Source organism: Bombina bombina, chromosome 5 (genome assembly GCF_027579735.1).
Source record: "Bombina bombina isolate aBomBom1 chromosome 5, aBomBom1.pri, whole genome shotgun sequence".
NCBI lineage: Eukaryota > Metazoa > Chordata > Amphibia > Anura > Bombinatoridae > Bombina > Bombina bombina.
The window spans coordinates 562,348,465-562,360,801 of NC_069503.1; the positions used below are offsets into that span (position 1 = coordinate 562,348,465).

Sequence of the window (12,337 nt, forward strand, 5' to 3'; positions counted from 1 at the left end):
CAGTAGGAGGAATTATACTGCCAGAAACTGAGAATTCATCCTCAGATGCTACCGAAGTATCCGCTATCTCATGTCTGGGAGGGGACCTAGAGATAGCAGCAACCGTGACAGGAACCTCTCTCACTGAATGTTTATTTTTCCTCTGGCGCTCTCCCAGCAGCATGGGAAAAGCTGAAAATGCACTAGAGACCGTCTAGTGAAAAAGGAAAGTGATGTCTTGCTAAGTAACTCCAGGAGGAGCCGTGGAGGAAGCACAGGGCACTGGTTCAATGGACGCTAAGTTTTTAGGACACTTTAGGAGAAAGCTGCAGAATGTATAGAACATTGTCATAATGCCCCTCATCCTTTAACAACATCTGAGACAATGTTGGCTCTGTAAATGATGATTCTCACTGACCTGTTAAATTCTCTCCATACATGAGGAATAGAAATGTCAGTATCATCACAGTATAAAAAATGTTATATTCACATTTTACTCAAAAATAAATTGAATATCCTAACTAGAGTTACTGTGCCTTTAAATGTTAAGAGCAACATCCTAACTCTATTGTCTATTTTATTAACAACCAAAATGTTATCACATGTTGAAGGGACTCCTGGACCGCAGTATTCATAGTTAGATCAACAAATATTGCTGAGGTGATAATTGCCAACAGATGAGAAACCAACTCGTTAGAGAACTAACATAATACCCATCCGGTATATCTGTGAGGCAATTTTATACAGAAATACGCGTATTTACATCCAGATCTGTCTGAATCTGTACTAATATCCTTTACTTTGTATTATTTCAGTCTGTGAGGCAATTTAATAGAGAAGTACGCATATTTTCTTCCTAAATAAAGCTTTGAAAAAGAATGTGAAGCCTCTCTGCTGCGTGGCATAACGCAGCAGAGGAGACCCACCATCGCTCCGTGCCGGGTAAGAGCTATGAACACAGCGCGCAAAAATGCTGCGTAGATTAGCTCCGCCCATTGTGGGCGTATGCAAATAAATTTCCCGGGCGGTTAATACCTCAGATAGAAAGTGCCACATGTCAATAACTTCTATAATGGCGGTCTTAATGATCCCTTGTATTCACTACTCTCTACCTCAGCTCACCCTGCCAGACTACCTCCCCACTGTGCGCAGGGAAGTCTGTGCAAACCCCATATCATGAAGGTCCCTGCTAAGAACTCCCGGTCGGCTAGGACTACCTCCCCACTGTGCGCATGGAAGTCTGTATAACCCCATCATCATGGCTAGAATATAAAAATAAGGTCGTCAGGAGTAGTATTGCACCAAACAGGTTAAGGCATAAAAAAATGTACAAAAAACAACTGTGATCCGGTGACACAGGAATCACCCAGGTACTAGTAAGAGGCGCCTAGAGATAATATAATACAATGGTACAAATAATACAATGATAAAAAAGTATGCAAAAATAAATGAATATACAGACTAGATAGTCAGTGGTCAGTGATATGACAGTTTTGCTCATGCAATTCCAGGTCTAAAAGATGCAAATCCAGAGCAATAGGCCGCTCCTCCAAAGTGTCGTGCCACAACACAGGGTAAGGTGATCTACAAGAAGTGAAATAGAGGGTGCCACATAGTGCAGATCAAAACAACTTCAGATATGATAGCAATAGAGCTAAAGAATCTTACTCACAGGGTGTAAAGCACTGATGTGCAATACAAGCAGTCCGGAACCACCAGTCGTCTGGTAGACACAATGGAAATATAGCCAGTGGAATCCTCGTCTCGCCAGGGAGAGTCCAGAGATACCAGATAAGGATGGGTCTCAATAAAAAAAAAAATTTAAAAAAAAAATTGCATGCTCTTTCTGAATCCTGTCACGCCGCTTCCTGTGTCACACACAGCCACTCATAGACAAATGTAACCTCCCGGTCAGCTGCTTGGACTACACAAAAACCATAGGGAATTACCAACAGTCCATAAGTATAAATATGGGAATAGTTTTATAGAACCCCATCATCAAACTATAAGAGCCACTTCTCCACATCCTTCCAGTGCCTGCATAAACTGCCCAATGACCTATCCCTCCTAGGGATAATGTTGTCCATTTATGAAGTAAAGTGCAAATCTTTCTGCGTACAACCCCAGAAATGAAAATAGCACTTACCTTAAAATTCTGCCCGGCAGCAAGGCAGTCCACCCGGCTGATGAGGTCCTATTTAACAGCTCTGCTGTGGTGCTCTTTGCCTCCTCCTGCTGACCAGGAGGTGAATATCCCATTAGTAATTAAGATGATCCGTGGACTCATTGTGTCTTAAAAAAGAAAGAGGAAGAGCCCTCCAGCATTTCAAAATCTGTCACAAGATTCTAGACAGACAAATTTTGCTATACTTGTCTAAGGAGTGTTCTCTGCATTTAAGGAGAGACTAGCCCAGTGCAATATATATATCTCTTGATATCTATACTTGAAAAAGCAAAAAATGCAGACTTAGGAGTTGGCCCATTTTTGGTTCAGCACCTTGTCAGGTAAGGACACTGTGAAATTATATATATATATATATATATATATATATATATATATATATATATATATATATATATATATATATATATATAAATAGATTAATATTTAATTTATATGAAATATTCCTTTGGATGTAAATATCTGACTATTGTAAGCTTTTATTGAAGTCATGGGCCTGAACAGTCTCAGACCCCTTTTGTTCAGATACACTATTGCAAACCAGAATGTATCCAAGTACAAAGAGAAAAGGGACATTTGTCCCAATTATAAGATATAACTTCAAACGAGTTTTTATTTCACAGACTCCTAAAATGGGATCTCTAAATTAAATTAACTTCCTACTGATAATCAGAAATTTCAGGAAATAGCTAACTTGCATAATGTACACAAATGGTAAGACACAAGGAACTCTTTGAATTCCATAAATACACATCCCTGTCTAGGGAAAACATTTGCCATGCTCACATGGTTGGTCACTATTCAGGCAGGTGAAAATTTGTGACCTTAAAGGGACATGAAACCCAAAATTTTTCTTTCATGATTCATATAGAGATTACAATTTTAAACAACTTTCCAATTTACTTCTATTATTTAATTTGCTTCCTTTGCTTGTTATCCTTTGCTGAAAGGTTAATATAGGCAAGCTCAGTGGCAGCAGAGAATCTAGGTTCTAGCTGTTGATTGGTGGCTGCATATATATATTGATTGTGATTGGCTCACCCATGTGTTCAGTTTGAAACCATTAGAAAGTTATTTATAATTTTATTCTCTATCTGAATCATGAGAGAATTTTTTTGGGGTTTATGTCCCTTTAAAGTTTAAAAATTGTTTATGTGACATTCATATAGTTAATATACTCAGTACTTTATAAATGTATATATATATATATATATATATATATATATTATTGGTACATACCTATATAAATTGTACTATGATTTATATCATAGTTATGGTTTTATACACTCAAACATTATTAAAAAAAATGTGCACTGATGATGAAATATATCTATATTAAATACTCAATAAGACCCCAATATATATATCCATAATTAATTACTACAGACTTCAATTTTACTTACATGTATGTATATGATATAAATATGACATAACAAAATAACTATCAGAATATTAAATTAAATGATACCATTAATATATCCTAAATGGCTTATTGATATAATATACTTCAAATATTAATTAATTCCTTAATTTCCAAATAGAAATATAACACTCAAATGCATCTCTTGAGATATACCCTAAATAGGAATTCTATGGAAACATAGATTAAAAAAAGTGTATTATATATATATAATTATAGACATATCTAACATTAAGTATATAAATACATACTCAAATATAGTCAAATTAAATAGGTCATAGTAATGGGGCCTATTTATGAAAGCGTCAGCTGAAAATACGCTTGAATTCCGCGTTGTATTTGTTGCGGGATTGATCCACCCTAGTTATCAAAGCGTCAAGATCTGCAAATGTTGAAATTTGTGACGTAATATACGATCCCGCAATCTCAATCCGACGCAGATTGATGCTTGCGTTATTACAGATGTTTCAAATTCAGATTCAACTCTATTTGACCCTTTTCACAATTTATCAAACATTTAACAGGTACGCTCGCGTGTATTCCGACGCAGCGTACCTAGTTTTCAATCCGCCACCCTTGAGGTCGCGGATGCCATAGCACTCAATGGGAGTCTGAAAACACAGAACGCTTATGATAGATGCTGCAAGAGAATGAAGCATATGACATAATAAAAATAAATTAGAAACTTCATTAAATTTGTATACCCTTTCTAAATCAAACAATATTATTGCTCCACATTTGGTGCACTAGTAGATAAAGGGATAAAAATGAAAAATACATTACTACTTATGGATTAAGTTACAACTTTGTCTCTCATTACAAAGCAAGGGGACAATATTATTTCTACAAATTTGATGAAAAGTTTTGCCCCAAACTTATCGCACTAATAGATATACAAATGAAATAAATACACAACATAATATAGCTAACTTCCTTTTTTTTGTAAAAAAAAAAATCTATGTGCACCATGTTTAAGCCATGTAAAACAAGTCACACTCTCCACTTCGCACCAATTTTGACGCAACACTACACTAGTGAATTTTTCAACCACTTTTGTTTCGAATATGCATAATCACATGATTTATGACATCAGCCAATCTGATTCAAACATACATTTTAAACTATCACTAACTAATCAAATTTCTCGATACTTGTGTCATTGATCACTCATCAGAACTTGTAAGTGCCATTTGTTACATTGTGTATTATACTTTGAAAGTATGTATATGTAAAATTAGAATTAAAGATAAACATTGATGCTGACATTAGGACATAATATTGTACTTTTTTAAACAATAATTTTAAAATTCGAATTGATGTTTGATTCAATATAATCTTAAAATGATAACTGTCATGATTCAGATACAGCAGAAATTAAAATCACCTCTGTCATGCTATTTTCAGTGTATTTCTTCCTTCTCTTGAATTTCTTTTTCAGTAAGAAATGTCATCTTATTTGCCAGTCCATTTTATAACACCTGTGAAGGGGTGGTTTTTAAAACTAGATTGCAATCAGGAGGGATTACACAGGTACAGAGAGAAACCTGGCCCAGCTCTTAAAATATCCATTGATTGCAAATAAATACATATGATACATGTTAAAGGCACAATTATTCCTGTTCAGAATAATAATACATTTACACTATATACATATAGTGGTATAAACACAGAGATATGAAAGACAACATTATTAAGAACAAAAAAAAATGAATTTAGGGACATGTAAATATGTTTGCAAAAGATTTCTGACATAACACACACACACACACACATATATATATATATATATATATATACACATACACACATACAGAGAGAAATGCACTCACAGGAACGAACATCTAGCTCAGTTAATGTAATTCCCAGATATTGGATTCCCACTTTAGCCCACTTGATATCAAAATTAACCTCAATAATTTTAATGGTTTTTTTTTGGGTAAGGCTACTGGGAGGGCTTCACAAGTATCCAAATTTACCTTGTAACCTGAAATGGAGGCAAAGGAATTAATAAGATTGTAATGATTAAGTAAAGAAATTAGCAGCTTGGTCAGGGTAAGTAGGATGTCTGCAAATAGTGAATTTTGTGATTAATTGGCCCAAACTTCACACCTGTAATGTCTGGTGAGTTTCTTATTGAGTTCGCCAGATGGCAAAGAGGAATGGAGAGAGCAGACAACCCTGTCTTGTACCATTCAATATCGCAATTTTTTTAGATTGATAGCCTATTGCTCTAACTTGGGCTTGGTGTAATGCTCGTGGGATACTCTTTAAGACAGTAGTCTTGTTATCCTGGTGCCCAGCCGGAATTATAGCGAATATCCCAGAGCAGAGTAGGTTTGCAAGATGAGATAAATGGCACTCACCACAGGCAGGACAGTCCTTGGTGGCAACAGGCAGGAAACCAGAGACAAACCACTACGGTGGTCAGGCAGACAGGGTTTGGCAACAGTAAGGTAGCCCAGGGATAAACCACTAGGATAGTCAGACAGGCAGGGTTCGGCAACAGTAAAGTAGTCCGGGGTAAACCACCAGGATGGTCCGACAGGCAGGGTTTGGCAACAGTGAGGCAATCCAGGGCAGATAGGGGTTAACAGGTAGAGTGGTCAGACAAGCAGAGTTCACCAGCAGTATCAATCCAGCAGACAAGGGTTAAAGAGGCAGAGTGGTCAGACAAGCAAAGTTCAGCAGCAGTATCAATCCAGCAGTTAAGGGTTAAAGAGGCAGAGTGGTCTGCAAGCAGGGGTCAGCAACAAAATAACAATCCAGCATACAAGTCAATAACACCCAGGAGAACAGTAAGTATCACCTATACTTGGGCAGTGATAGGTAGGACTGACATACTTAGGTGCAGGATTCGCACCACAGGAGATCCAGACCAGCCTCTGCAGGAGGAAGCATGCGGTGATGATGTCACCACCGCACGCAGAGAGGAGCTGACTCCCCCCCTAGGCAATGAGCAGACAGCCGGTGCCGCATCCCTAGCAACAGCTAGAGTGGTGCGGCACAACATAGCCCCCTTCTCAAGGGTTCCCTCCGGGAACCCGAGTTGGCCTCAAAGGATGAGCAGCATGGAATCTAGAGACCAAGGATGGAGCAAGCACATCACGGGCAGGAACCCAGGAACGATCCGCCACAGAGTAATCCTTCCAATGTACCAGATACTGCAGTTGTCTGTGCCTGTATCTGGAGTCCAGGATCTTAGCAACCTCAGGGACCTCAGAGCTGGGTATATCTGTTCTTGATGTAAGGCTTGAGTAGTGAGATATGGAAGTTTTGGGCAAGGACACTTTGTAGGCAACAGGAGACAGTCTTTTCAGGACTTTGTAAGGACCAATAAACCTAAGCCCCAATTTGTGACAGGGTTGACATAGACGAATGTTTCGAGTAGAGACCCAAACAGGTTCACCCTCTGAGACGGCACATACAGAAGCTCTATGACGATCAGCAAACTCCTTATATCTAGAGACAGCTGAACGTAGCTGAGAGCGAATACGTTGCCAATGAGTGGTGAGTTCAGTGACATGTCGGTCTGCAGCAGAAACCTCAGTGGATTGAGCAGAAAGAGGGAAGACACAAGGTTGATACCTTGCTGCGGCTTTAAATGGAGAACATTGAAGAGAAGAGTGCTAATGAGTGTTTCTTGCAAGCTCCGCTAGGGGTAACAACTTGGACCAGTTGGTATGGAGAGCGTTGACAAAGGCTCTAAGATAAGCCTCAAGATCCTGGTTTACTTTCTCAGTTAGACCATTGGTCTGAGGATGGTAGCCAGAAGACAAGGAAACCGTGGTTGCAATCAACTTACAAAAGGCTCTCCAAAAGGTAGAAATTAATTGTGGACCTCTGTCGGAAACAATATTCACAGGAATGCCATGGAGTCGTACCACATGCAGAAGGAAAAGAGACGATAATTCTTGGGCAGAAGGCAGTTTTGTTAGGGGTACAAAATGAGCCAGTCTGGAAAAGCGATCCACCACAACCCAGATAACTGTATGGTGGTCAGAAGGTGGGAGGTCCACAATGAAGTCCATTGTTATGTGTGTCCATGGTTGTTTGGGAATTGACAATGGTTGGAGCAAGCCAGGAGGCAATGATCGGGGAGTTTTGTTGGCAGCACAAGTTGTACAGGCTTTTACATAATCCTGATCATCAGCCTTCATAGTAGGCCACCATACATGTTGGGAAAGATGCTTAAAAGTCCTTGTCAAACCAGGATGTCCTGAGAGTTTACTGTCAAACCCAGGACAGTACGGAAGTACGTAGGTTCTGAGGTACAAAAAAGATATCGGCAGCCATGGGGGCTTCAGGAGGTTTATTCGACTGGGCACGTTGCAGCCTTTGAAGAAGGGTGGTATTTAATTGAGCAACCACACAGGAGGGGTGTATGATATGTTCAATAGGAGCTTCAGAGGAATCATTTGAGTGAGGAAACTGACGGGAAAGGGCATCCGCCTTGGTCTCAAGAAGATAAGAGACCACAAAGTTAAAGCGGGAAAAAAACAAGGCCCACCTGGCCTGTCGATGATTAAGTCGATGAGCTGTCTCTAGGTAAGTCAGATTCTTGTGGTCAGTGAGAAGCTGAATGGGATTAGCGGTGCCTTCCAACCAATGACGCCATTCCGTCAAGGCCATCTTAATGGCTAATAGTTCCTGATTACCCACATCATAATTCCTCTCTGCTGGAGTAAACCATTTAGAGAAAAAGGCTACAGGGTGCAACTTAGAGGTTAAAGGATCCCTTTGGGTTAGAACTTCTCCAGCCCCTATCTCGGATTCATCAACCTCTAAAGTGAACTGTAGGTCAGGATCAGGATGGCGGAGCACAGGAGCAGAACAAAAGGCTTTTTTTCAGACGAGAGAAGGCATTTATGGCTTCAGGAGGCCAATGTTTACAGTCTTTGTTCCATTTTGTCAGTTCAGTGAGTGGAGCAACTGTTTGGGAAAAGTTATATATAAACTTGCGGTAGTAATTGGAGAACCCCAAGAATCTCTGCAATTCCTTTAATGAAGTAGGTTGGGGCCACTCTAAAACTGCGGTGAGTTTAGCAGAATCCATGGCAAAACCTTCTGTCAAGATGACATAGCCAAGGAACTGGATCTGAACTTGGTTAAACTCACATTTTTCTAGTTTGGCTACTAAAGAATTGTCCCCGAGACATTGAAGCACCTGTCTAACATGCTTATGATGCTCTTCCAGAGTGGAAGAGAAGATAAGGATGTCATCCAGGTAGACGATGACAGTGCGATTGAGGTGGTCACGGAAGACAAATGCCTGGAAGACTGCAGGGGTGTTACATAACCCAAAGGGCATTACAAGGTATTCGTAATGCCCAGATCTTGTGTTGAAGGCGGTCTTCCATTTGTGGCTTGGGAAGATACGGATAAGATTGTATGCCCCACGTAAGTCTAACTTGGTGAAGAAGCAATCATTCTGGAGCGAGTTATAGAGCTCGGTGATCAAAGGAATAGGATAGCGGTTCTTGATAGTTATGTTGTTCAAGGCCCTGTAGTCGATGCAGGGTCTGAGCCCACCATCCTTCTTACTGACGAAAAAGAAGCCTGCCCCAGCAGGAGAGGAGGAAGGGTGAATGAAACCTTTAGCTAGATTCTCTTGGATATATTCCTCCATAGATTTGGTTTCAGCTTTGGAAAGTAGATAAGTCCTCCCTTTAGGAAGTGGGGCTCTGGGAAAGAGGTCAATTTTGCAGTCATAAGGATGGTGAGGTGGTAGCACGTTGGCTGCCTTTTTCTCAAACACATCTGCAAAGTCTGTATATACTGAGGGAAGGTTTGGAGGAGTCTGTATACTGGCTATGGGGATACAGAGTAGAGGAGTGACTTTAGCAAGGCAGGAATGGAAACAGGAGACACCCCAGGAGGCCAGTTGTCCTTCAGCCCAGTCAAACTTTGGATTGTGTTTACGAAGCCAAAGAAGACCAAGGATGACAGGCTGTGCTGGAGAATGAATGGCCTCAAACTGCAGCTGTTCGGTATGAAGGACTCCCACAGTCAGGGTCAGGGGTGCTGACTCAAAATGGATCAACCCTGAACCAAGGGGGGTGCCACCCAGAGTAGTTATTTTGAGACAATGTTTTTTCTGCAGAAGAGGCAAGCCAGCTTGAATCATAAAACGGTGATCCAGGAAGTTTCCAACTGCCCCTGAATCAATGAAGTCTTGAGTGTAGACAGTGTTCTGGAGAAAGGTAAGGGTTACAGGTACCAGAATTCAAGTGGAGTGAGGGGATTTAGTAGAGATCATGCTTAGAGGTACCCCAGTGTTATCCCCTAAGTATTGGCTTTTCTTGGCCGAAGGTCATAGTCCTTAAGTTGGTGGGTGTTAGATCCACAATAAAAGCATAGTCTCAATCTCCTTCTTCTCTGTCTTTCAGACTCTGAAGGTTTGAAGGAGGAGAGATCCATGGGTTCCTCCACTGGGGTAACTGGAGCTGTTGAAGGGGTAGAGGATACTGCTGAACTCAGCTGAATAGGAGGACGGGAGGGAATCACCTCATCTCTTTCGGCTGGTCTCTCCTGGAAGCGAGAGTCCAGACTGATACAAAGCGTTATAAAGTAATCCAAAGAAGAAGGAACATCTGTCACATTCGATCCGCTCATCGCCGTGTCACCGCGGCTCACGGATCTCTTCTGTGTCACGTCACGTTGCCTAGCAACATGATGCGGTTGTCTGAACACTCCTCCTGATATTGGCGTCTCTCTCTCCCTTCAAAAGACTGGCGGGAGATCTTCTCGAGGCCCGTTTGTCTTCCTGAATCAGAGCTGTGCGAGTACTTGGTCATTCTGACTTCTGGATATTTTACCTTTGCCTGCCTGACATTGTTATTACCTAATCCCTCAAATTGTCTACTGGATTTATTCACCCTTGTCTTCCTGACTATGCATTTGCTTAATCAAACCTGCTAAAAGGAATACCTCTCTGTTTGTTTGCTAACCTGCTTAAAGGGACATTTGCTTTATCAAACCTGCTAAAAGGAATACATCTCTGTTTGTTTGCTAACCTGCTTAAAGGGACATTTGCTTTATCAAACCTGCTAAAAGGAATACATCTCTGTTTGCTAACCTGCTTAAAGGGACATTTGCTTTATCAAACCTGCTAAAAGGAATACATCTCTGTTTGTTTGCTAACCTGCTTAAAGGGACATTTGCTTTATCAAACCTGCTAAAAGGAATACATCTCTGTTTGTTTGCTAACCTGCTTAAAGGGGACATTTGCTTTATCAAAACCTGCTAAAAGGAATACCTCTCTGTTTGTTTGCTAACCTGCTTAAAGGGACATTTGCTTTATCCAAACCTGCTAAAAGGATTACTTCCCTCTTTGTTTGTTAACCTGCTTAAAGGGACATTTGCTTTATCCAATCCTACAAAAAGAAATACCTATCTGTTTGCTTTCTAACCTGCTTAAAGAGACATTTGCTTTAATCATTCCTGAGTGGGTCACGTCCTGGATATTTCTCAGTGTGCTAGCGTATGTTTTACTTTTCACGCTAGCAGTTGGGTTGAATCCTGGGCTGATCCTTTACGGCTGATAGTACAAACAGGCCAAAAATGGACCCCACTGAATTATCCATGGCCCTGACCCATCAGGGACAGTTATTGGGATCTCATGCTACCCACTTGCAATCATTGGACGCAAAGTTGGATCAGATAACTACTTTACTTCAGAATATGGCTGCTCCTATACCTCCTAATCCTATTCCTTTGGAGCCCTCTCCTCCTACGAATCCTACCAATCAGTCACAAGGTCAACTCAGTCCGAGGATACCCCTTCCGGACAAATATGATGGGAATCCTGAGGATTGTAGAGGTTTTCTGAATCAGTGTCGCCTTCATTTTCGGAATAGTCCTCTTCTCTTTGCAACCCCCTCTTCTAGAATCCCTTTCCTTATATCCTTAATGAAAGGTAGAGCCTTAGCCTGGGTATCACCTTTGCTAGAAAAGAATGATCCAATACTCCAGGATGTGGATACATTCCTCTCTGTCTTTTCAAATGTCTTCGATAAACCGGGGAGGTCCGCCGCTGCTGAAGCTTCCCTCCTAGACTTACGACAAGGTGGTCAATCTGTATCTCAATATGCCATTGAATTTCGCACCCTAGCTTCTGAGACTACTTGGAATCAGGGAGCTCTTAGAGCAGCTTTTCGTAAAGGACTCTCTGAATGTCTCAAAGATGAGTTGGTCTATCGTGAACTTCCAGAATCTCTAGAAGCTTTGATAAATCTTTGTATTTGCCTCGATTCCAGATACCGCGAACGCCAACAAGAAAGAGAAAGAAGTCAGAAATCTTCTAATCAACCTTTTCGTCTGGTTCCTCGCCTCTCTAACCCTTTAACTCCCGCTTCTCCACCTTCCGACCAGGCTGAACCAATGGAAATAGGCACCATTAGATTAACCGAAACTGAACGTCTGAGGAGACGCTCTCTTGGACTGTGTTTGTACTGTGGCCTTAAAGGACATTTATTAAAGGATTGTCCTACCAGACCGCTAAAAGCCAGAGCTTAACTTCTGTCCAGGGAGCTGAGTTAAGCCAAATAGGATTTCATTCCCTCAATAATAAACTTTTTGTTCCAGTTTCTCTTTAAATTGGAGGAGACAAGATTCATGCTCAAACCCTTATTGACTCGGGTGCTGGAGGAGTCTTCATCGATTCCACATTTGTAACTTCTCACTCTATTCCCTTAAGTAGAAAGGAGTTTTCTATTCCTGTCTCCACTGTTAGTGGAGATCCTTTGGGTCCCGGACTT

General features: G+C 40.9%; 1 protein-coding gene across 1 annotated transcript in view; it reads right to left on the minus strand.

Moving 5' to 3' along the window:
* The window catches only part of DNAH5 (dynein axonemal heavy chain 5), a 1,563,391-nt gene that overhangs the window by 732,001 nt on the left and 819,053 nt on the right, over positions 1–12,337 (minus strand).